Source organism: Amblyomma mixtum, chromosome 6 (genome assembly GCF_055824585.1).
Source record: "Amblyomma mixtum isolate Tamu chromosome 6, ASM5582458v1, whole genome shotgun sequence".
NCBI lineage: Eukaryota > Metazoa > Arthropoda > Arachnida > Ixodida > Ixodidae > Amblyomma > Amblyomma mixtum.
Window position 1 is genome coordinate 33,489,397 of NC_143017.1, and position 24,194 is coordinate 33,513,590.

Consider the following 24,194-nt stretch of genomic DNA (forward strand, 5'->3'; position numbering starts at 1 on the left):
CGCCGCCGCCGTCCGAAGAGGAGACGGTTCTTTCGAAAGACGTTGCGAGAACGCGTGAGCGGCGGCGGCGGCCATAGAAGAGGCGGCCATCCTCGCCACCGTTCGACCTTTCGCCGCAGCCGTGCTCAGTGCACATTTGAAAGGAGGGGTATATAAGGCGCGCTTGCCCATAGAACAGGCGCAGACACTCGCCATGAAAGAAGAAGAAGAAACAGTTGGACGGCGCAGAAACACCGATCCAGAAGTGGTAGCTTGGGAGTTGGGTGAAAAGCAGCGAGAGTTTTTCGCTTATCCAGGCTTAGCCTTAGCTAAGCCACAGCCATTTTTTTTACACATGCGCTTATTCTCGCTTGCTTCACCGCTTCGCACCGTGATAAGGCGCCAGTAAGTCGCAGAAGCTATCGTTTGAAGGTCCGCGGCGAAACCGCAATGTGGCCAGTGGCTCAAAGATGGCCGCTGATTTCACAGAAAAATCGCCGAGGCGTGGAAGCAGGGTATACGTTTTGATTGCTTCTTGAAAATTAGCACATCACACTCCTTAGATGACTCGTCAAATACTGATTGGATTGATTTCTTTTCATGAAATAGTAATCTTTGTTACCATGAATGGTGCAACTTGTTGAGTGCCGTGCTGATTTACCTTACTATTTCGAAAGAATTAGCGCAGAAGTGCTTCAAGAGCAATTTAAACGTAATCAACAGATTTAATTCCGAACAACTGTGTGCTAGTCATTGAGTCCAATGAATCTCATTAAGGGCAAAAAGTGTTAGTCAAAAACACGGCACATTTAAAACGCCCCGGCACTGATCCGTCGGTACTTTTATGTTGTCGATTTCATAAAAGCTTCCAGCGCATGAACTCTCGTGCGTAACAGTCGGTTTTGATCATACGCTGATCTGCAGTTTCCTATTCTAAGGAAGTCAAAGAAGGCAACGAAACTTGCTGGATGGAATGATATTTGCACTAATTTGCGCGTTTTACTTCTCCGTATTCGTTGTGCCCTATAATATGGTTACATGCGCTCACAATGTCCAAGGGATCTCATTACTTCGGCCAGACGCCCAGTTCTAATTGACTACAACGGGGTGTCTCCAACCGCCTCCCTAGTCCACTGCTCGATTCGTTTTTAAACTTGAAACGTTTTTGCACCAAATGACCAGCATTGTTTATCGAGCGGGCGTCTGCATTAATGTTCGCCCCGTCTCGACCCCAACTGCGTTCTGCGCTGCGCCACTGAATGATGGAAGCAGCGAAATCAAGTTGTTATCAAGAAAACAGAAACACGTGACTCTCAATGGCGACACGAAAACGCGTTTATGGCAACCTGCGCTCTTTATTGATGACGCGCGAGCGGTGCTAAGCGCGGCAAAAACAACGGCGGCAGAGGCGAGGAGCAAACAACAGAGGGAGAGAGTGAAAATAAAAACACGCCGAGCCGGGGCACCAGTGTACACACCGCGACGGGCATGGCATCTCACGGACGACCAAGCATAAACGCGTTCGCAGCATCCGAAGAGGACCGCGTGATCAATGGGGGTCCAGGCTGCATTGCGCCAAGCTTTCCTGAAAGCCGGCACGGCCAGCTAGCGGCAGTGTTTACTCTTCGGACGTCCCTTCTTATTCATAACCGGACTATGCTAGCTGTTTTGCATGAGGTTCGTTTTCACTTTCGATCTTAGCTCCTTTCTGCAGCAGCCATTAATTTGTGTCTTTGGCTTGATATGACGCAAGGCTTAAGCGACACTGGCATTTGAATGCTTTGGCGTGACAACAGTGGCGCTTTTCTCTGTGAGGCTGTCGTATGTATCATCGAGCTGAAAAGAACAACGCCTTGTGTGCTCATGATAGGATGTTGCTATTTTATGTTTTGTCTGATCAGCAAGCTATCTGCCTGGCTGCGCGCTGCCTTATCGGCTTCCCAACACCCTTCTAACTTCTAGCTTGTCCCGCTGGCGAAGCTGACTAGACAAAAGGAGCTGGACTATTATGTTAGCCTAGGGTATAACCCCGTTTGTCAAGCCAGTTTTTCTGCAAAGTCATATGCCAGGATCTCAAGCGCGCAGACAAAGTTCTTAGCAGCGAATACTGTCCTGGATTCCGCGCTTAGTTACGTAGAAACCACCCATGTAATAACTAGGAGGACACAATCTGCAGCCGTTGTCGTTAATTTGCCCTAAGATAATCGTCAAATGTTGACGTGCGGATAATAGAACTACTGACAATGGCGGGTGGTCGTGTTCAACTGTCATGCGGCAGCGTGTTTGGGATTTGGCAGCGCTGCCTCTAGAGCGACAGTACACTATCAACTGTCAGGCTGATTATGATGATGATGATGATGATGATGATGATGTTTCAGTGAAGTTGCTGGACTTCCTCGTGAATGAAAAATTCGAAAAGCGTTCGAAGCGACACGCAATACTATCAATGGTCGTTTCTGAAATGCCAGTGAAACTTTAGTTCAATGGTGCAATATTACTAGCCCATTCTTCTGTATTGCTGGATGAAATTATGTAACTAGCATCTACCCTCATTGCTGTTCGGGTGGGATCAACTTAGCCTCGAAGGTGCTTTAGGTGCCTTTATTTTGTAGTGTGTTCACAATCATTTGCAGTGAGGCCTCGTTTAGTGCTCTAAACTAACAGTCATGAATGCGCGAGGTTCGATTTACTACTATAAAAGCGGAATTCTCTCTGAGATAAGAAAATTGCATCAGCCCGCTGCGTCCGATATCGCTTTACTGCCTAGTACGAAAACATGGTATCAAAAGAGAGAGTGCCTGACACTAAATGAAACTCTAATCGAAATGATGAAATAAACGGTCAAAGTTTCCGATGAGCAAGACAGTCACTCTCTGCGAAAACATTTCTCCGTTAATCTACCTCCATCAAGAGTTTCTTCTCGAAGTCATTCAACAGGACCTGCGTTATCGATGCCCCGATAGCGAGGATATAGACGAACGATGGCGAAACGGACGAAACACAAAACTTGTCGAAGACCCGGGAATCAAGCTGACAAAGAGCAGCAGTAGAGAAAGTGTCCATCCGATCGGGCATCTCGGGGTCCGCAGCCGGCGCGGAGCTCTGGACCTCCATCGTCCTCGGCTGAGGGCGAACTGCGTCGTTAACGGCACTGCCTCGGCTCAGCATCGATTCTGTCTCCTCTCGGCGGCAGCAGGAGAGAAGGCGACATGACGTTGCTGCTTCTTTTCGTTCCCCCCGTTTGCGTGAGAGGAAAAGAAAGAAGTATAAAAGAAAAAGGGCGGGCGCTTGTCGCGCCTTCTGGGTGAGCGAAGGACGGCTAAAGCCCGCAGCAGTTGAGTGCAGCGCAGGCCTGTATAGGCATTGTTATGCTTCGGAAACCTTTTTGATGCTGTACTACAGCGCTATTCCCGTTATAGCGAAACGCCTTTACTCGAAATACCCATTTATACGAATTATGCAGCGTGGTCCTTGGGAATCATCGATGTGCTAGTTTTCTTGTTTCCTTTACCTGAAATGCCACTCGACGTATCTAAATGCACACGCTGTTAGCCCTGTTTTGTGTAAGGTTGGTTGGCTTATAGGGTTTAACGTCCCAAAGCGACTAAGGCTATAAGAGACGCCGTAGTGGAGGGCTCCGGAAATTTCGACCACCTGGGGTTCTTTAATGTGCACTGACATCGCACAGTACACGGGCCTCTAGAATTTCTCCTCCAAAGAAATTCAACCGCCACGGCCGGGATCGAACCCGCATCTTTCGGGTCAGCAGCCGAGTACCATAACCACTGAGCCACCGCGGCGGCTGTTTTGTGTAAGTGTATAAAATTAAACGGTAATTGGTTTGTTAAGGGCAGCCCAGTTAAGGTAATGATGAGAAGGCAAGAAGCTAAGACATTTTTCGGTGGGAAGGGGGGGGGGGGGGAGGCTGTTTGAAGGTGCATGTTTAACGCAGGCATACCGAGGAGGGCTAAAGGTGGAGTGTGGGTTGGCATGCAAGAGTTCCTCCTTACCTACGTGCTTGGGTAAGAATTCACAAGGATGATAAAGAAAAACGTCGGTAGATCTTTATTTGTGGCGACTCTAGTGACCTAAATAATTTCCGTGATCTATGCCCCATAGTTTTCATTTCGTTCAAACTTATTCATTTCATTCTGATTGCCCTCATCGTAAGCCTCTTTTCACCGGTGCCAAACGAAATTCAAGCTCGATGGCGCTCACATCGAGCCTTTCTGCCTTGCTCTTAAGGCTGCTTTTTTTTTCGACTTTTATTTTTGCAAATGCGGTCTCGCTAAGGATCCCACTCGACTGCGGAAACCCCTTTGGTATCCATGCAGGGACGTTGAAGGACAAGCGCTATTTGAGAAAGACACACAAAGCAGATAAAATGTTGAGAGAATGGAGAGCTAGACTAAAGTCTGCATGACTAAAGTCTACAAAGGCTAGACGATAGAAGAAAAAGAAAGAGAGAGAACGGGCGGGAGAGATGTGCACACGCACTAAAGAGCCTGGGAACTAATTGAATTCGTCATGCAACCGTCGGGTCTCTTGTACATTTGAATTATGAGACCGTGGCCCTAAGCCGTAGGAGCTGTGCGAAGTCATCTTGCAGAGAGGAAAACTTGGCGCTCTGAACAGGTTTATAGATTGACCATCGGTATAGCCATCGGTATCAGAGTGGTCGAGAACAAGACCACTGCGTGTGAATACATGATTACCTGAAAAATATATCAACCAGGCTCCCCACAATTCTTGCGGATCGAAAAGATAAAAAAGAAAATGATAGATTAAGAGAACAGAGTGGATCAGAGAAGAAACGTGGTTCAATGATATCCTTGTCGAAGAGAAATAAGAGTAATAATTGGGCATGGGCAGGGCATGAAGTAGAAGGTAACAAAGTTAACACGTGGTGGTTAAGAGTAACGCCGTCGATTTGAAGAAAAGGCAAGCGCAGCAAAAGGTGGTAGAGAGTGAGGTCGGCTGATGAGATTAGGAATATTGGGCATTTAGGGTTACCGCAGCTGACACAAGACAGGGTTAATTGGAGGCATGTGGGGAAGGACTTTGCACTACAGTGGATTGTAGTTAGGCTGATGGTAGTGATGATCTGTAATCTGGGCAGGATTATATGCTTTTGAGATCACTACCGATTGATCGATCCAACGGTTGACTGAGTGATTCACTCACATGAAATGGGAACGAAAATTAGCAGGTCTGGCGTGCCGCTCCAGGCTTTAAACTGATACATAGTTTAAAAATACTCAGGTGACGTGAAATAAGCAGTTACAAAATCGGAACGCTAACATAATCGCACACAGTCTTCGTTTCATTCGTTTCAGACACAATGGGGAGTTGTAACATAGCGAAAACATACTAACATAGGCGTCTACTAGTGTATACGAGTACCTGCCTTGTATGCGCAGTGTAAATGCGAGTCCTCACCTGGCCTCTGCAGACGCGCATAGCCTGCTTCTTCAGCATACGTCTGGGCTAGTAAGTTTCCGCTATGCTAAAACACGCTTAATACTTGAGCTGTTCGCGCTCCGACAAAATCAGAGGACCGCAGTAATGCACCGAACTGCGGAGACGAGACTGTTGTCCCAAAGTGTGAGCTGAGGAAAGAATGGCGACCGAGTAAAGAAGGTTGACGACCGTACAAAGAGGGAGAGAGAGACAAATGAAGGAGGAAGGGGGAGAAGAGAGCTTCTTTTGCGGCACTCTTCGCTCTCTCCGCGCCCCCTAATGGGGCTGAAATTTAATAATCCCTTAGTGCTCGTTTCCGGCGCCGCCGCTAGAACCTCGAGGCCTGACATTCGTCACTCGGAGGAAATCGGAACGCGGACGAAGATTAGGGGCCCGCTTCGGCGGGTAGGGGCGAGGAGGAGAACGAGGGAGGAAGGAAACTAAGTTGGAGAGTTGTCAGAAAGAAATGCAGGGGGCATGAAATAACCAAAAAAAAAAGAAGGGGTGTGGAATGAACAAAAGGAAAGAAGGGAGAGAGAGGAAAAGGAGACACCACGTGCACTAAATGGAAGCCGCGCAGGACGATAAAGAAACTCTTAGCAGGAGTGATGGAAGCAGAGCCGCCCGTCTCGTGATCGTATCTTTGTCACAATAATCTTTTTTTCTTTATTTTGCAATCTGCCCGAGATTCTTTCACTTTGAGCAATCCGAAAACGCCGAAGAGAAAGCGCCAGTGCTCGCTTCAGCGAGTCGATCGGTGCGCGATGATGGTGTTCTTTCCACCAGTGGCTGGAGAAATGTGACCTTGGCCATGTGATCGCACCGAAAAGACCCGAGTGCATTTACTAAAAAAACATATGACATGCTTTCGTTCTTACGTGAACAGCAAATGCTATGTGGTGTATGCGAATTGAAGGTGGTGGTATGGGGAATTGAGTAAATTGCGCTCAACTGAAGTTTACCAGGAATGAATTAGAGTGTGTGCGTGTTACGCTCAAGATGGCCTTGGCGTACTCCACCCTGTATATTATCTCCCATGCAATACAAAACTACCATAGCAGGCAACCGTTGGCGCGCTTTAAAGCAGAGCGGCAGGGCTCGATGGGATCGTGCCTCAGACCAGCTGATTGACCGGCTGGCTTTGGTAAACCTTTAGCAGGATATCCTTGATGGGGATGTTATCTGAATGCGACACTAAAGGCATGCCCAACAGTCCCTTCTGTTACTGAGAAAGTGGGGATGATTCCTATTCAGTCTAGTTTTGTTGGTTTCTCAATACGCAGCCTAATCTAGCGCCACATATCAGTAGATGTGAAGGGCGAGAGATATGTATAAGCCGCAGCCTCCAGATCGGATATTCTGACTGAGCATTTCCGCGTTGCCTGATCTTGAATGCCATGTAGGAGCATTATGAATGTCCAGACTCGAATTGAACGCGTTGTGGTACTCAAGCCTCCATTCCTCGCAGACTGGTCGCCGCAGCGCGCTGTGCGGCGTCTTAGTGGGCCCTGTGCTTGAAACAGTCGTCAAAGGTGTGTCTTATTAGAATATTGTGTAAGTCTTCGGAAAGTTTACGATTTAGGGTTTATGGGGGTCTAACGTCCCAAAGCGACTGATGCTATGAAGGACGCCGTACTGAAGGAAATTTCGGCCACCTGAGTTTCTTTAACATGCACTGACATCGCACAATACACGGGCCTAAAAAATTTCGCCTCCATGGAAATTCGACTGCCGCCGCCCTGATCGAACCCGTGTCTTTCGGGTCAGCAGCCAAGAGTCATAACCCCTAAGCCACCACGGAGGCAGTTTTCCGAAAGTGTTCGAAAAGTTAAGAGCATAGCCGATCATTGTGGAGTTTTTTTTCAGTATTAACTTTTTTTATTCGTTCACCGAATCGAATACCGGTATATTCGAGTTACTATTCGGACATTTCGAATATTTGCACACCCCTAAAACAAAGAGGCGCTAACTCTGAACCAAATACACCGCCAGACGCCATCGCGCTGTGCTTTAGCGACCATAAGGCACTGATCGCTGCCACCCGACAAGCAATGTGAAATTGGTCACATACACATGCACACACGCACGCAAACACGCCCCCCCCCCCACTTTTCTCTTGCTTCAATGAGGTCGCGCCACCAATATCGCACACTGTCCATTTCTGTGTTGAGTACATGAGCAGACACGTAGCGTTCGCGTCTGCGCTTTTGGGACACGTTCTCTGCGTGATCCTTTTAGAGTGACAACTAAACGGCGATGCTCATAACCTTCGCTATGACGCAAGCAGCAAAGCTTATGCCTTTTAAGCTGCGCAGTAACGTGAACGGAACCTGATTTTCTTTTTCTTTTCTTTTAACATTCCATGCGATTCGCCTAAGCATTTTGTGCCACGCTCGTTTAGTTCAAGAACGCACTCCTTCTAGGTGACAAGTGTTTTGTTTTTGCATGTGCCCTTTGGTACATGCAAGATTAAGAGGTGTGCGAAGTGGAGGTTTTTGCGTACAGAACAATACGTGAAGGGGCATCCTGCAATCCTCGATAGCTTGTAATATTTATCTCTGTCTCCTCCGGCCTTCCTTTACCAGACCAAAGTTAGGCTGACGTTCTGCGTCCCGCATTTATTAGCGTCGTTTTACCGAAAACCTGATGAACCCACACAAACATCCAACTAGCGCCGCAAGCAGCTACAAAAGCCGCTCCTGGGGCGTAAGACTGGATTCGCCTAGAGGTGTGAGTGTCAAAACTAGTGACGATGCTAATTATTCGTTGCTTTTCTTCTTTTCCTTTCCACACCAGACGTACGTCCTGTTCACTCCCTTGTTCCAAGCGTTTCGTATCGATCTCCTTTCATTTTCTATACATCTAAAATGCTCTTGCACGGCAAGAATGAATAAAGCGCTTGAAAATAACAAAGCATAAACATATCTTTCTCTTGAAACATTATTAATCTTACAACCCTTCTTTTGCCAGCTAAACCTGCATGATTTTCGAGCTAGACTTAGCTCTCATTTAGCTATCCCTCAAGTTTAATTATTTCCGCGCGATTATCGCTGAATGCCCTCACTAAGCTTCAGCGCACTACCCTACGGCGTATCGTCACTTAATCACTTCACCGTCACTTAACGCCACAACCACAAGCGGCCCGGTCAAGGCTGCGGCTCCGGTGGCCAAAAGACCCTTCCTTGAAGAGGCGCTATCGAAGCATTGTGCCAAGGGGTCTCCTCCCGCTCAACCGGGCTCGCTTCGGCGGATGGCCTATAGGCGATCTCTGGCCGCGCGGACAGGTAGTTGAGGCCACGGGGCCGCTTAATTAATCCGGCGTCGGGGTGACCGGGATCCGTTTTGTGGGGCTCGCCGCTTCCGTCCAGCGGTGCGCGGACATTCCTCCACCTGCAGGGAGACAGAGGGGCCGTACTCTGAAGAGGCAGCGCGCGTGGAATGGGAAGGGTCGAGTGAAGGGAGGCTCGCATCCCCTCGCTTCCTATGCCTATACCGTTGCTGTCCGGAAAATCAGCGCTCGCTCCATTGTGCACGAACTTTCTGAGGGGACGGCGTCGAGTCGTGCCGATGAGGGAGCCGCGCTGGCGAGCGATCGAATAGCCGGAACTTGCTGCCATTAGTGTGGCCTGGTGTTTGGCGGTATGTGATTTCGTTTTCGGAGTTTCCGACGTTTTATGTGCTCTATGAGCAGGTGCGCAACGTCGAGGGCAAAGGAACTCCTGGAAAAGACGAAGATATGATGCGTGTCCGACACGTGGCCATTGATAGAGATTCCGTGAATGAAAATCAGGACTCTCGCCTTCACTAGTTTCGTTGCTGTAGAAGCGCACTCTCGGTACACTGCGTTATTAATGGATATAACCTAATGGTGGGTGGTTTTCATGTCTTTAATATGTACATCATGCGCTGAGCCAAGAAGCTACTGTGGTGAAAGGCAAAGTTTAAAGGTTCTCAGAAATGATCGCCTCCGATGTCAGCCAATATTACAAATTTTTCTTTATATTTAATTGAAGCCCCCATCGCAGAACAGGGCCTTGGCGCCACACCACTGGGTTCGCTCTTACAGAAACGAAAGTGCTAAAGTGCTAGTGGAAGGGATCATGCAGACGAACAGAATAAGCTGGTGTCTGTCTACGTGGGGACCGGGGAAGTTGAAAAGTTTAAAGGTAGATATGATGCAATTTCTTCTGGTTAACCACAGCATCTCTCGCAACTTGGTCAGCCTCCTGACATCGCTTCTGCTATCTCATTAGCCTAACAGCTTACAGCATCACGAGCAAATTATAGCGCATCGCATATTGCCACTATTACCTCATAACCTTTTTAACGCGATACGGTTAAGGCTCCTGTTCTGCAGAAAATCCGCCCTCCTGCCACCTAAGTCACGTGACCTTGTGACGTCATCACAACTTTCCCACCATGGCAGGTGTCAACCTGAACCTGCCCACCGGATTGTGAGCAAACTGCAAACCGTCGCAGGTGGCACTGTAATTAATGATTGGTCGCGAGAAGTTGCTCAGGAAGAGAAGCCTGTTTCTCACAAGCCCCCCTTGTGGCTGTGCTTGAAACAGCCGTCTGCCTCCGCAGAGCAGTGGCGCATAGCTTAACCGTCGCACCATCGCGGCAGAAGCGGTATGAGGACTCCCCGCAGTATACGCATGTAAAGTAGAGAATGACCGTGTCAGGGAAGTGATACTCAAAGATAGCACAGGCTGCTTGTGGGACTCATTAAGACTATCATGTTATACATTTACCCTTATAAAAATGGCGTATAGACAGTCTGTAGACTTCTTATTGACTCTATTGACTTCCTATAGATATTGCTTTTTGTCTGATCGTAGCCTAAAAACTGTCTATAGACAAAAGTTTACTAAAAGTGTATGGCCATAAATCTATAGATTGTCTCTAGACTGTCTATGACATTTGTATTGCCTATAGGCTAGTCTATAAAATTTGTTTGTAGAGAATCTATAGAGTTTATAGACAGAAGTCTATAGACACTCTATAGACTGTCTAAAACTTTTTTTGTATGGGTAAGGCGGAGCTTAAGTGTTCCCTCAAGTTTTAAAGTCATACCCATCTACACTAACTAGCTTTTTTCAAACACCGCAAAGCTGGTATCACGCTTACAGACCATTACAGTCGTCGAAGTATATCGTAGCCCGAATTCTAGCCCCTGAGGAGCACCAAAGGGCCGCGTAGCATCGTAGCCTTATTTTAGCTTGTTATTCAGAGGGGGGGGGGGGCACTGCACTCTTTCGCGTAGTCTTCTGTACGTAGTCAGCGCCTGAAAGAGCGCTTTAAGAAAGAAAACTTTATTCTCGTCCAGCTCACAGCACTAATCAAGCATCCCAAAGCTCGACTGGGTGCAGGCTCCACTTATCGATTTTGCTTTTACCATCGCCAAGCTGAACATCTCCTGCGAACGCGTGTTTTGTTGGCGCAACATCACAACATCACATTTCCTAATATGCGTTGCGTGCTCCTGAACGGAAGATGCGGTGATTAAACACGTGCCATATGCAGGCACCAGCAACGAAGGCTTCGAGAACGAGCTGTTGCAGTGTATCTCACATCGCTGCCAACTAAGTTATTTGTTTGCCTTTTTCCGGCATTATTACTCTACAGGCAATGCACCAAGCAATGCACAGTAGGGCGAGATGCACAGGTGATCAATCCCTTTTTAGCATCCGTCGGACACGACCAATAACTTTCCTCTAGGTTCGACCATCAGCCGCTGTCCATGAAAGGTGGCGGTGGAGGATAGAGGAACCAATGAGACCATCTGTGCTAGACTGTTCAGCCTTCTCGTAAAAATGAGCTAAGCCATAGCTACGGCATTTTATCCAAGCCTGAAGTGTTCAGCTTCATATTAATTCTGACTGGCACGGACCAGAACCCTTAATTTTACTTAATTTTTTGGTTGCTACGCAGTATTTATAGACTCTATCTCTCCAAGTGCAGCGATACCCGTTCTAGGCATATTTCATCGTCCCAGTAAGAGCAAGAAATTATAACCACTACCGGGAGGCAAGACCAGCGAGCAATTGTGGCCGGGAACGCCGAAGCGGCCAGAGTGATGGCACCAGATTAGAAAATCAGGAAGAACAGGGAAGCCGGTGGGGAGGGGAGTGAAGAGGGAAAAGGGAAGGGAGGCTTCCCGCGTGCATTCTTCTAATCGCGCACGGCAGGCGCACTGCGCCGCGAACATAATTAGCGGCGGATCCCGAGTTAGCTGCTACGCTTGTTGTAGCCTCCTCTCGATGGCTGCTTGGAATGAACCGACCTCGATTCTGCAAATGCCAGCGATCGGCTCCGGGACGGAGCTGCGAGCAACAAAAGCGATCTCCCTGCCTGCTCCTGGCCACGGTGCCGGGCTATGCAGCAGAGTGCGAGGCTTTGCTCTTGCGTTTGCATGGAGCAGCGAAGCAAATGCAGCAAAGTATGGCGCTGTAGGAGAACACAGCCTACCGACACTCCGCTGATCGACTTTTGTAGTGAAGTTACCGCTCGGCGATTGAGAGACCGGGGCAACAGTTTTGATGTTCCGCCGCTGGGAAGCGGCTGCTGTGCGCGGGTTTGATTTTACAAAGTATCACGGCGATCGCGGTAAGGAGGGTGGAAATGTAGGCTAATCTCAAAGAACAAGGTAAATAACAAGATTTAGTAACCGTCCTTTTAAGGAGGCTCTCTATGGCCAGCACTGGTTCTTTTCGTTTTTCTTTTTGTTTTTTATGGTACGTGTTTCAAGCATCTAAATTACATTACATTAAGACAACGAATTTGTTGCGTAATATTTGTTGAGGCAACATTATTCGCTTTTCCGGCGTCCGGGTTGGCACGCATCAACACGTAACGTTTTACTTATTTCTGGTGAACTGCACTAGCTACCACTCGCTTGACTGAGTAAAGCAGTTTTGAGCAAAGCAGGTAGAGGATGTATTGACATCTTGGCAATTTCCTTGTTAGAACAACCGTTTGTGGTGACAGCTGTATATCCTTCTCAGTGGCTTTTTCTAGCTAATAAAACATGTTTTCTCTCGGTGTATCCTCATAGTCATAGAACGCTGTAATCTGTCTATACAGAACAACTTTAACTTACCTTCAATGTTTGTTTTATATTTATCTACAATGATTTTGCATCGCGTGCTTGCATTTGTTTGTTTTCCTGCTGTCATTCATTCGTGTTATCCCTTATTACTGGTATCCGCGGTATGCGGGAATTGTCAAGACATTTCTTGAAACTCATCCTTGGGAAAAATTGCACTGATAAGACTGAATCAATGTTCCCTACCAAACAATACCCAAGCCAAGTACGAAGTATCAACTTCATGGCATTGCGGCGCCTAACCATGGTGGATGAGTGACCGGTCTCTCTCTTTTCTTTCTAAGTTATTTCCTTTTTAGAATCTCTGCAACCCGTACAGAGCTTCCATCGACCCCATGACAGATCACGAAATTCCAAATAGCTATAGCTGTTATAGTCTATGCCATTTGGTAGTTTGTAGGTTTGCTGGCGGGCTCCGCCGCTATCTGGAAATTCAAGCCGGAGGCGCTTCAAGTAACAAAACTCCGGTGGTATTTCAAGGATTCCGTTGCTAAACAACCAGAACTAGGCAGACGGTATGTGAAACATACAAGCATGCTACAACTTTAGAAAGCAGTCGAATGCGAACCAACGGGCACGTTTTCGTACAGGGAATAGTGTTTGACCGGGCATGGCGTAACGCTCTTGTCGCGGAGATTAGAGGGCAAGGCACTATTTTTTGAGAATCCCGTGATATTCAAAGGTTCAAATCTGTATTGGCTGTAGTTGAAGATTGCGAAGTTTTTTTTTTTTTTTTTTTTTGCGTTAGCATTTAAAATGATGACGTAATAAAGGACTTAATTTGAGGCTTCTCTTCACAACAACAAAGCAGTGCAGAGAAGCTTGATGCGGCGTGACGGACGATAAGATTTCAAATTTCCGCTGCGTCAACCACATCCCGCGTGCATCGTTGAATGCTGCCATACAAAGCTCGGCAGGTTTTGCTTTTGGTGGCGTTCGTTTTGTTCCTTCAAAGCAAGAGTTCCTGCGTTAGAAATGTACTGATACCGTACCTGGCGCTTTGCGCTTCGGCAATCCTTTAAGGCCCTCGCGATTTTAATCGGTGATTGCGTCACCATTTCAAACGTTAGCCCAAAGTGGCTTTGTATGCTCTGTTTTCAAGTTTCACACTTTCTACCCTTTAAAGCTCGTCGAATCCTAGATCATCTGCAGTTGACCTGTTAGCAGCTCTGTGTACGGCATAGCGCAGACATCGAGCACATTGCCATGGTACGTTTAGAGGAAGGACCAGCGATAGCAAGAAAGGCGTACTGTAGCCGTTTATTTGTCGCGTTGTATGCAAGAAGCCTGGAATATATTTTACTTAATTGGGACGTCTTTCTTTAGTGCCTATGCTCTCACTCCGTCGTGATAGAGAACAATTATTGATTTAAATGCCTTTCCCGAAATACCTACAAATGGATGGATGACAGTGCGTTTAAAAGATTGAAACCGATTTTCTCCTGGATGCCTTTAGTACACGCTATAGACAGCAGTGATAAATGCATTTTTTTCCGCGTCAGACAAGCTGGAAGCGAACACAACACTACGGAAGCCACATTCAACAACTTATACGTCAAATCATAACTACACGTGGCACGAATGCAGATGACGTGCCGCAGGATAGCTTTCTTCAAGCTAACCCTCGCATTTCAACTGCCATCATGAGTACCGCTCAGTGAACGGGTCGTTGAGTGATTCTATTGATTTATTATAAATTTTCTGCGTAAAGTAGAGCATGTGTGGCAACTGTCAGAGGTTAGATTTGTCATTGCTACTGTTTCCTTGCAAATTTTTCAGCATATGGATAACTTTCAGTCATTTTCTTACATTAGCACGATCTGCTAGCCGGTGAGACACAAATGCCATTGTTTCAAAACTTCCCTCTGATGTGTGCTTGGTAAAGGCATAAAAAATGAACGGCGATCACGCAATTCGTAATGCCGCTAGCTGACATGCGATCGTATTTATGCACTAGAAGATGCTGCCCGTACGGGTTCACATCAGGTCACACCAGCACTTAGTGGAACGTCTTCGTCGTACGCAGGAGCACGACAGTGCAACGTTCTCACGTCCGCACCCTCCTCATGCTGTGCTGTACGGACGTGAAATGACTGAAGCAAGTAGGCAGCAGATATGGCATTGACGTTCTTTTTTCGGCACCAAACAAGCTCGGCAAATTGTGCGCTATTGTAGATAGAAGGGCCAGGGAAGAGGAAAAGAAACGAAGACAAACAAAAAAAGGTTGCCAGATTAAGCATGACCGGCGGTTTGTCCCTTGTGCTCAAGGGGTTGTGTATCAAGTGCCGTTCACGTGCGGGAAGACCTATATAGGCCAAACAGGAAGGTGCTTGAGCACCCGCTTAAGAGACCACAACACTTCATTAAGGGGGGCTCCGTCGTCAAACTTGGCCTTGCATTACAGGAACTGCTCCCAGAATAACCAACCTGATTCTTCTGAAAAATCATGTACCCCCATTTTTAACGAAACTAAGATTCTGTACAAACACAAAGATAAACTAACACGGGAAATCAGTGAAGCCTTTCATATTCAAAAAAACAGTGACTCGTGCGTGAGCATCCCCTCTGTAACAGTTCATGACTGTGAACTGAAGTATCTGGATCCAGGTGATTGATGTATCATTGTAGCTTTTGGTGTTGCCATGCGTTCTTGGTTGTCATTGGAGTATATATTGCGTGTTGTTCCTAATAAACCCTTCAGTTGATAGTCAGCGCCGGTCCTGTTGTACTCTTTTTCGTTGTCCTTTCGTTTAGCGCTGTTTTTTCCAAGAAACATGTACCAACTAGCTCAACTCTCCGTTTTATTGAAATGACTACGAAGAGAAGCAATGGCTTTCCCGACAACCTTCGCTTTGTTTGTTTGAGAAAGTTAGCCCGAAGGTGCAAGACACAAGTGGGCTCAATGCACGGGGTGATCATGTATATGCGTCCCCGTGGAGGGGCACTCCACACCCCAGCCTACCTCTTCAACCCCCCCCCCCCCCGCCCCCTTTCCTTCCAATCATGTTTGGCTACATGGACGATTTTTCACAATTGCTACTACTACGATGACCCTGACAAGCACGCCTGTGCCGGGAACCTTCGCAATATGAGCTAGTTGTGTAGAAGCGAACGATACCGTTTAAATAGCACTTAGTGGACGGAAAGGAATAAATGGGAAAAAGCAAGCGTGGTGTACGCGCAGCGAACGACGCAGGAGCTGAACACGTTTTTTCAACAAAGTTTATGATTCAGACATCCCTATATTAGCAATACATCGGAAATAATTAGACAGATTACGTAAAAACTGATCGGCCCTTGACAGAATCCAATCGCCGCTTCTTGTCTTCACCTTGTCGATAATAGCTGGATATGCGCAAAAACGTGCATAAATTTGATTCCCAAGCATGTAGAAAACATCCGTGATTTTGTAATGCACTCTGACTACCTCAATAAAGGGACCCACGCATCGCGAATGCCACTGCAGCGTAACGCCGCTGTTCACTTACAAAGATGGGAGCGCCTTCTCACGTGTGAGCCGACCCGCAACACGCGAGCCCACCGAAAGCGCCGGACGGCACAATGCCCCGACACACAGACAGGCGAACGTACAAACACGCGCGCCCGCAGCAGTAAGCGCGGCCATTGAGCTCCGGCGGCGGTGGGTGACAAATCGCAGCGTCGTCATTACAGGAGCGGGCGACGACTACGCTTTCTTCCCCACGGGAACCTCTCAAACCTCGCACGCTCCCGCCGGGGGACCAACCTTTCCCCTCCTCCCGTCGCGCTCTTGGCGCTCCAAACGGCGCGGATCTGATGGAATCGTCCTTGCCGAAGGGTATTAGTTATGGGTATCGACGAGCCGTTACCATGGCGACCGGATGAAAGAAGAAATAAGGAGAGGAAGAGAGAGAGAGAAGAGGCGCGAGGGCAAGGTGCTGCGTCATTCGAACGCCTTCCATCTCCGGGACGAAGCTACCGCCGCAGCGCATCCCCTGCCTTCTCGAGCTCCTTTCCTTCTTTCCTGGAGTCTGCCCTCTCCCCTTTACTCTTCCTCTTTACTCCTTCCTCCTCCCGCGCCTTTCTTCTCTCTCTTCCAGATTTCCCCTTTCCTTGTCTGTTTGCTCCGTTCCCTCCTGTTTATCCCCGATCGCCCTTTCGTTGGTCGAGGCTCCCTTCCCTCGCCGCGTGCCTCTTTTGACGTTCCTCGAACTGAGGTGTATTCTCGCTCTCTTGCAACGTCTCTGGAATCCGGAGGTGCCCACTTGTCTTCGTTTTTATCCCTAATAGAGAAAAACAACGTTTCTCTGTGTGCTTTTGTTGTCAATTGCGGCTCCCCTCTCCACTGCGAACAGCGTCTCTCGAAATGGGCTCGTCGTGCCTTTGATAACGGGCAGAAGAAAAAGCTATCGCGAAATAGGTGTGGTTCCTTTCTTTCATATCGCAATGGTGGAGTTTGCATTAGTGAATAAATTTATTGAGAAATAAAGGGGGAGGAGGAGCCGACAATGGCGAGGGGACAACCCCCTGCGATGTCATGCTAGCAGGTCAAACAGAATTTATCTCGAAGTCAGGAGAATTGGTCAGCGCCACTGACCAGACGGCCTCCACTGAGTAGCATCCGCAGCCTCTCTCTTGAATTGTATCCGCCTATGGTGCTGCTGATGGGCAGTATGAGGGAAAACACTTGAACTTTATTATCAGTCAAGAGACATGGAGTTCGGACCCAGCAGTAGAAGTGTTTAGAAGTAAGATCCTCAATAAACAGTACTACAAGTTTGAGTTCTGGTTAATTTTGCAACGACTTTAAAGAGAAATTCTGGGTTTTCGTTTGTTTCTTTTCAACTTCTACAAAATTGTCCTTAATTTTCGCACACATGCTTGTCAGTATCGTGATGTTTCATGATAAATCTCCAGGCCACGCTACCTTTTTCGACCGCATAAAAATTCCGAAATTTCCTTTAGCGTGGCCCGAAATGGAGCAACTTGGACAGGTAGTCTGCATTCGTCACGTCTGAATGTAACCTTTTGTTCACGCTGCACATTCAGTGAATGAGAAAATTTCAAGCTTGTTTCTACTCATGGCACACATTTTATGATCACCTTCCGAATGGTGGCCATAAGTGAAAACTTCCAACGATCCGACTAGATTTCGAACTAGTGCCGGTATATCGAGCAGTTTTGCTTTCGGGAGCCTCACAGCACATCTTCACTGCCGCTAGGACTAGCTTTTTGTGCAGAAATTAATATGTAGCGATGAAGGGGGCGCCACCTGACAGCGACTAAATCGGCATGCGTGTAACTGTTGCGGCTGCTTTCAGCACGCTGGTATCTGTGCAGTAGCATTTTGCGCTGTTCTTACAGTAAAAAAGCAGGCACACGATGGAGGAAAAAAGACAAGAAAGCTTACTACAGCATGCGCAGGCAGCAAGAGGGGAAAGGAATTTATAACGAACAACAGAAGGAAGTCCGTGAAACCGAGACTACGCAGTGGAGACAAGAAATGTGGACAAAATAATAACTCATGAATACAGCGCTGGTAAGAAAGAAATCCAGAAGGAAACGTCGTATGATAATTCAAGAGACAGTGCATCTTATTTTAGACTAGATCCCGTTGCCTTAGAGCCAGATGATATAGAAGCAAGTATGATCGAGGAGATATTTGCGTAGCATGCGAGACCAATGTAGAAAACATCATAGTTGTTCTGGTAGGCTTCAAAGCTATGTAGCCAGATATCGGAGAGGACATAGGAAGCCTTCCAGTAGCTTTGGGTCTTAGGGACAGTGAAGGCAGAATTAAGACATCAGCTGTAGAGGCCAGCAACGGAATACTGGAGCATAAATGGCGTAAAAGCAGAATTGAGGAATTGCACGAAACACTTCAGCAACCTAAGGAATATGGCTTAGAAGACGAAAAATAGCCTTGATTGGGAATATAAAATAACCAGTACAGAATTCAATGAAAAAAAAAGGGGGGGGGGAGGGACAAGTACAAAAGAAATAAAAGAAATAACTCCTTTAATTTACTAGGCAATTGGTGGTACCCACAGCAGGCCTTAAACAAACGGGATGCCAATAATTATCAATCAAACTATCTATCTGGTAGATGCAGCACGGAAGCACAGTACGTGTACCCCACCCAAATGACACAAAGCGGCAGTTCACAGATCATCATCATTTGTTTTTTCGCTGTGCTTCGCAACCCTGGCGGTGCAGTGCGGTCTGGTAAGTTAGACTCGGGTGAATCAAGAGATGGAAAGCGTCTTCTAGATAGAGAGCGCGGTGCGGATTATGCTCCAGAGCAGTAACGGGCAACCGCAGTTTTGTGTTTCCGCCTACAGAGATGGAAATGCGACCAGTAAGGCCAAACGCCTCCCTAAGGACGAAGGAAAGCAATAGAGTTCAGCGGCTGGTGAAGCAGCGAAAGAAGCGATGAAGCTGAGCGTGCTTGCCCAGCGCTCAAGAGAGGAACGCCTGGACGTGGTGGCGCGTGGAGGGCTAAAAGCAGCGAGGAATGCCGAGTGCGCTGTCCATCTGGAGGAAGACAAGCGACTGGTAACGGCGGCTGGTCAATTTACGAAAGCAGTCAGAGTGCATGAGCGTGGTGCCTCAGCTCGAAGTGCAAACGGGGGCAAGGACGGCGGCATGAACATCGCATAGACAAGCCACCTGCTCGAGATCCATCAAAAGAGTCGGACCAGTCCCGTGTATGAGCCGTCCTTGAATATTCTTCGTTTCTCCTGCTCCAAACGACGAGAAAGGCGACAGTTTCTTGGTGCAACTGCGCCGTTTGGTGTTCACTTTATAGGAGGAGGTACGCTTAGTTGACGGCACTAGAAAAGAGCTAGTACGACCCCAGGACACCAAGCAACAGTGTCATCTGCTAACATTACTCAAGACTCCTTTCTCTGTTATCCCTCACTATCACTCACTTCTGCAATCATTTTTGTTGTTGTTGTTGTTTACAGCAGTAGAGAGGAACGAGGAAAAACACGCGCCTCGTGTCTCACTCCCGTGCACTGCCGAGCTCTTACAACGCTCCACATTTCCCCGGCGCTTTACGGCGGGTTGTTGTTCTGCGAGCGGGGATTCGACTCCCGGTTTTTCCCGCCTCCTCTCCCGTTCGCTTCCCGTCGTTGTCGCTTTTGTCTTCTGGAGCCATTCTTTACGGCAGTCGCTTGTCGTGCAGGAAGAGGGACCCCCTTCCCCATCCGATCCCGTTTCCTTCCTGACCATCCTCCCCCCTTCCTCCGCTACAAGTCCCTCTTTCCCTGTTTATTTCCCCTTTTTCCCTAACTCGCGCGCTTCTTGCCTCCGCTAGGTTGAAACTCCTTCGCTCCCTTTTTCCTTTCCTCTTCTTCCCACGGTGTTGCGCCGCAAAGCACACCGCGAACGCGCAAGCGGGAAAACAAAGGCCAGATCAGGGTTGGGGCCGACGTGGGCCCCGATGACTGGCTGAGTGCTTTCCGCCGCGGCGGCGAACAATGGCCGATGCGCGGAGCCGTCACGGCCTTCTTTTGTCTCGAACCGGCCAGGAGGGGCTCGCGCCTCTGTGGACCGGAGGGAGCGATAGCAGCCTAGTCCGCCGGCTAGGCACGGGCCGCTGAGCAGAGGCGAAGACGACGACGGCGAAGCTGCGGCGCTTGAGCTGCCGCATACTGTATTACACTGGTCCAGTGTAAGTACATGTAGGGTAACTAGACGACAGTATGCTACAATAGATCATTATGTTGTCATACTAGAGCGTTATACTAGCATAAACTAGTACCTACAACAGAGTGGAACACTAATGGTACTTCTACTTGTTACACTCCACTACAGAGTAATTATTGGTTCGGTTTATTGGGGTTCAACGTCTGCAAACGACTGAGGCTATGAGGGACGCCGTAGCAAAGGGCTCCGGAAATTTCGACCCCCTGGGGTTCTTTAATGCGCACTGACATCGCACAGCACACGGGCCTCTAGAATTTCGCCTCCATCGAAATTCGACCGCCGCGGCCGAGATCGAACCCGCGTCTTTCAGGACAGCAGCCGAGCGCCGTATCCACTGAGCCACCGCGGCGGGGCTACAGAGTAATTATGAGAACAAAGAATAACTGCGCAAAAAGGACGGGATAAGAGAAGAACCACAAGGGATAAACGTTTGTCCCGTGCGGATCTCTGTGGTCGCGTCATTTTTGCGCATTTATTCTTTGTTCACATAATGCTGTAACAACTAGCCCCTCACCGCACTCTACAGAGTAATTGTGGTACACTGTCTACAGCGCACTCTAAAAGTGAACTACTGTACTATACTAGTACAATAACACGAGCTAGTATTTGAGCTATAGTGATAACGGGGCTGGAGTATCCTGTAAATGTGGTCAAGTACATTATACTTTGAGAAAGCGTCGGTGAAATGTGAGTCTGTTATATCTCCTTTCAGGTGCTGAAGACGATTAATACTGATATTTTACCCCGCGAAGCTGCAAAACATTCTTTGCTGACACCAGCGTCTAAAGTCTGAACCAAAATCTGGGAATAGCCTGCCGCCATCTTATGGAGGATTGAGCTTGATTGAGAGATTAGTGTCCCGAAGTTCCGAATCTGTCAGTTTTAACGAAAAGAGACGGGCGATAAGCCAGAACACTGCGTACAACCGGAAGGCTGTAACAAAGCACGGAATTCCTTCGCCGGCGACGACTTAGCGATCGCTTTCACACGCAGCGCACTACTTCAACGGGGACGGAAAGCAGATTTTGAAAAACTGGCTCGCCGAGTGCTGTTGAGAAGCGAAAACGCAAGGATTGGCCGCTTCGCATGCCGCACAGGTGGCCTGCGTGAAGCCGTCGTGCGCATAAAAAGCAGAAGCAGTAACCAGGCACAAGCTCCCAGGGTTGCTCGCGCTCTTTCACGAACTGTGAGTCCGGAATTACCATTAAAAGTGCTTTACTCAGTGGAAAGACCAAGATGCATTACGACACGCGCGATTCACGCTGACCTAGGGTATTCACGTAAATTGTTCGGCCGTCACACACCGAACAACAGATGTTCCCGCATCGCTTCCCACATACTACGCAGAGAGTCAGTGAAGACAGGAAGTTCCTAAATTTTTATCTGAACTAAGACTTCCACGCCTGAGAGCAGCATCGTGCGTTCATCGAGGAACCGTAGGTAAGATTTTAACGGTGGCGCCATCCTGCGATAAATTGCATTGAATTCCTGTAGGATAAACAGGAAAAACAATGCGTTTCCGGCAGCTATCCCTGACTGGCCGAGACGTGCACCGTGTTTTGTGCTTTGCCCGTGGCAAACACGTTCTGAAAGTGACGTACTCGTGCCTGCTTTTTTTGTGGGCTGTACATGGTGAAAAAACTCGGAAACTTCACTTGCTCTTTTCTCAGCTACGCAGTCATCGTTCCGCGAAGAAAAGTGCAGGGCAGCGCGCCGTAGGGTAATCTATCAGCGGAGATTCTTTCTTCCTTTGATTTTTCCGCTCCATGTCACTATCAGCAGCGACAATGGTATGCGCCTATTTGTTCACAAGGCTGGAGCTCTACTTACAGGCAGAAATAGTTTTCCCCTAGCTCCCCCACTGTTACTGCATTACTGCTGGAATACAGAGATAATGGAGTGACGAAAGGCTTGGAAGCTGGTCAGTTATGTCTCGCTTGCTCCTAAGCAGTAATCTAAATGAACGATGCAACGAACAGCATAAATTTTGGTGACCACCAAGAATACGGCGAAGAAATTAGCTTTTTACCACTGATAAAGTTAACTGTCATTCGTAGAGGACAGCCTCCACGAAGGTCCTCCATTGGTCGCGTTTGAACACCTATTTCAGTTACACCACAAGGTAGCCATCAATCCATTCGAAGGCACCAATCTATCTCGGCCTAACGCATTGAATTTTTATCCGGCAAGAACTCGGGCTTACACGCGGCTTCACTTAGCTGCGCTAATTGCCGATCACAATATCACGTGCAGTCTTTGTCAAAAGTAACCAGGCTCCATGGTTTGCTTATCATTCGTATTGCCGCGTATCATTGTAGTGTCCGCGCAAGGCCGCAGGAAAAGGGTGTTATCGTTTTTGTTCGTGACGCGAGAAGCGCCCGGACTAATCTCGATTGATCACAGCCATAAAGAGCTGCATCTACGTGTTTCTAGATTACTCTAGATGATCTCGGCCTGTTATCTCGAAGTTTCCTAGCCGGCTTTAAATTGAACGATGCCACGAGCAGCGGGCATTCGTAGTTCGACGACCGACGAGCACGTTTGTTGCTTACGCCGCCGCCGAGTGATTCAGTTCTTTTGTGGGCGCAAGTCAGCCCAAATAAAGAGCTTCGTTTCCAAGACTGGTTGGTGTCTTCCTGACCGCTGGACTGCCGTCACTACAACGTGACAGTATAACAAAGCCCTGACAGCTTCCCTAAAGATCAAAAAGTTATTTGAATGTGAGAACAGGGGTTCTTCTTAATATACAGAGATTTAGAGCTTGAGGGCTGGCATAATAGCTTTACTATTGACTGAGAAGTAAAGCATGCAGCCTGGTCACTTTTGACGGGGACTGTACACACGTTGTCGAGGATGAAGTTACTCGCTCATAATCATTAAGGAAAAACGTCTCCCCTTTTCACCGGAGATGCCTAAGAAACGGAAGGCGCAGGAGAACATGTCCCCATTTGCGCCTTGGCAGTCCTCACATATGCCTGCAGACGTGCGCGAAACAATTAGCTCCCAGCAAGGATCCCGGCCGAGAAAACGTAAGGGGAAAAGCAGAGAATGGGGAAGACAGAGCACCCTCGTTAGCTCCTGGATGCCATCGCGGTTTTCCCGCGTGCCTGAGGGTCAAAGGGAGCGAGTGACAGACTCCTTTCCTTCGTAACCGCTGCTTTTATCGCTCTGTTTTTGTGGAGTTGGTCGGCGGGGCGGAGATCCGGGGAATAATAAAGAAACTATACGCTCTTGCCGATTGGTCCTTTGGCTCTTGCAGTCGAGTTGGGTGCAGCGCCACGATGTTCTGTTCATAGCTACGAATACTGCGTGCCGAACGTCACGCGAGCCGCCTTGGGCCTATTGCAGTGCGTCGTCCGCACCCGTACGGATTGGGCTGAAAGCATTTCCCCACCAAATGTAGCACACTTCTAGCCACGCGTACCTAAAGTCCCCATAATTTCATAATAATTTGTGTTCAACACAAAATCATCCACACGCTTGATTCCGTTAGGGTGAGCAGGGACAAAGCATTTATATTACAGTGAAATAAGCAAACGCTGTGGATTCGTCAACGCACTACGAGTGCCCTTTCAAGCGCAGCTGAATAAAGCCAGCCATCATTGAGAGAAAGCACGGAATCTCGGGGAGTACAAAAATAAAAATGTAAAAGAAAAGAAAGCAGCCAGCTAATGTGCTTCTAAAGATGGTTGATGTATACATATCGGAGAATTCGAGCGAAAGACTTAGCGTTGTTTCCTGTTTAGCGGAAAAAAATAGTCTACTTGCATATGACGTCATTGCTACAATTTTAATTGTGGTCCCGTAGCTGCGTTCCTTAATGGCTCACTTCTCTCCCGTTTGGGAGCTGTAAGAAGCAGTGTGCTCGGACAGCAGCGGAGAAGGAGAGCTTTTAGTTTCGTTTTGAGTGTTCACTCCCGTGTCGCTAATTACGCCGCTCGAGGCTCGTTGCCTG

At 48.0% G+C, this 24,194-nt stretch overlaps 1 protein-coding gene across 8 annotated transcripts in view; it reads left to right on the plus strand.

Annotated features, from left to right (window-relative positions):
* The window catches only part of GluClalpha (glycine receptor alpha 1), a 365,874-nt gene that overhangs the window by 167,100 nt on the left and 174,580 nt on the right, over nt 1-24,194 (plus strand). The window lies entirely within an intron of this gene.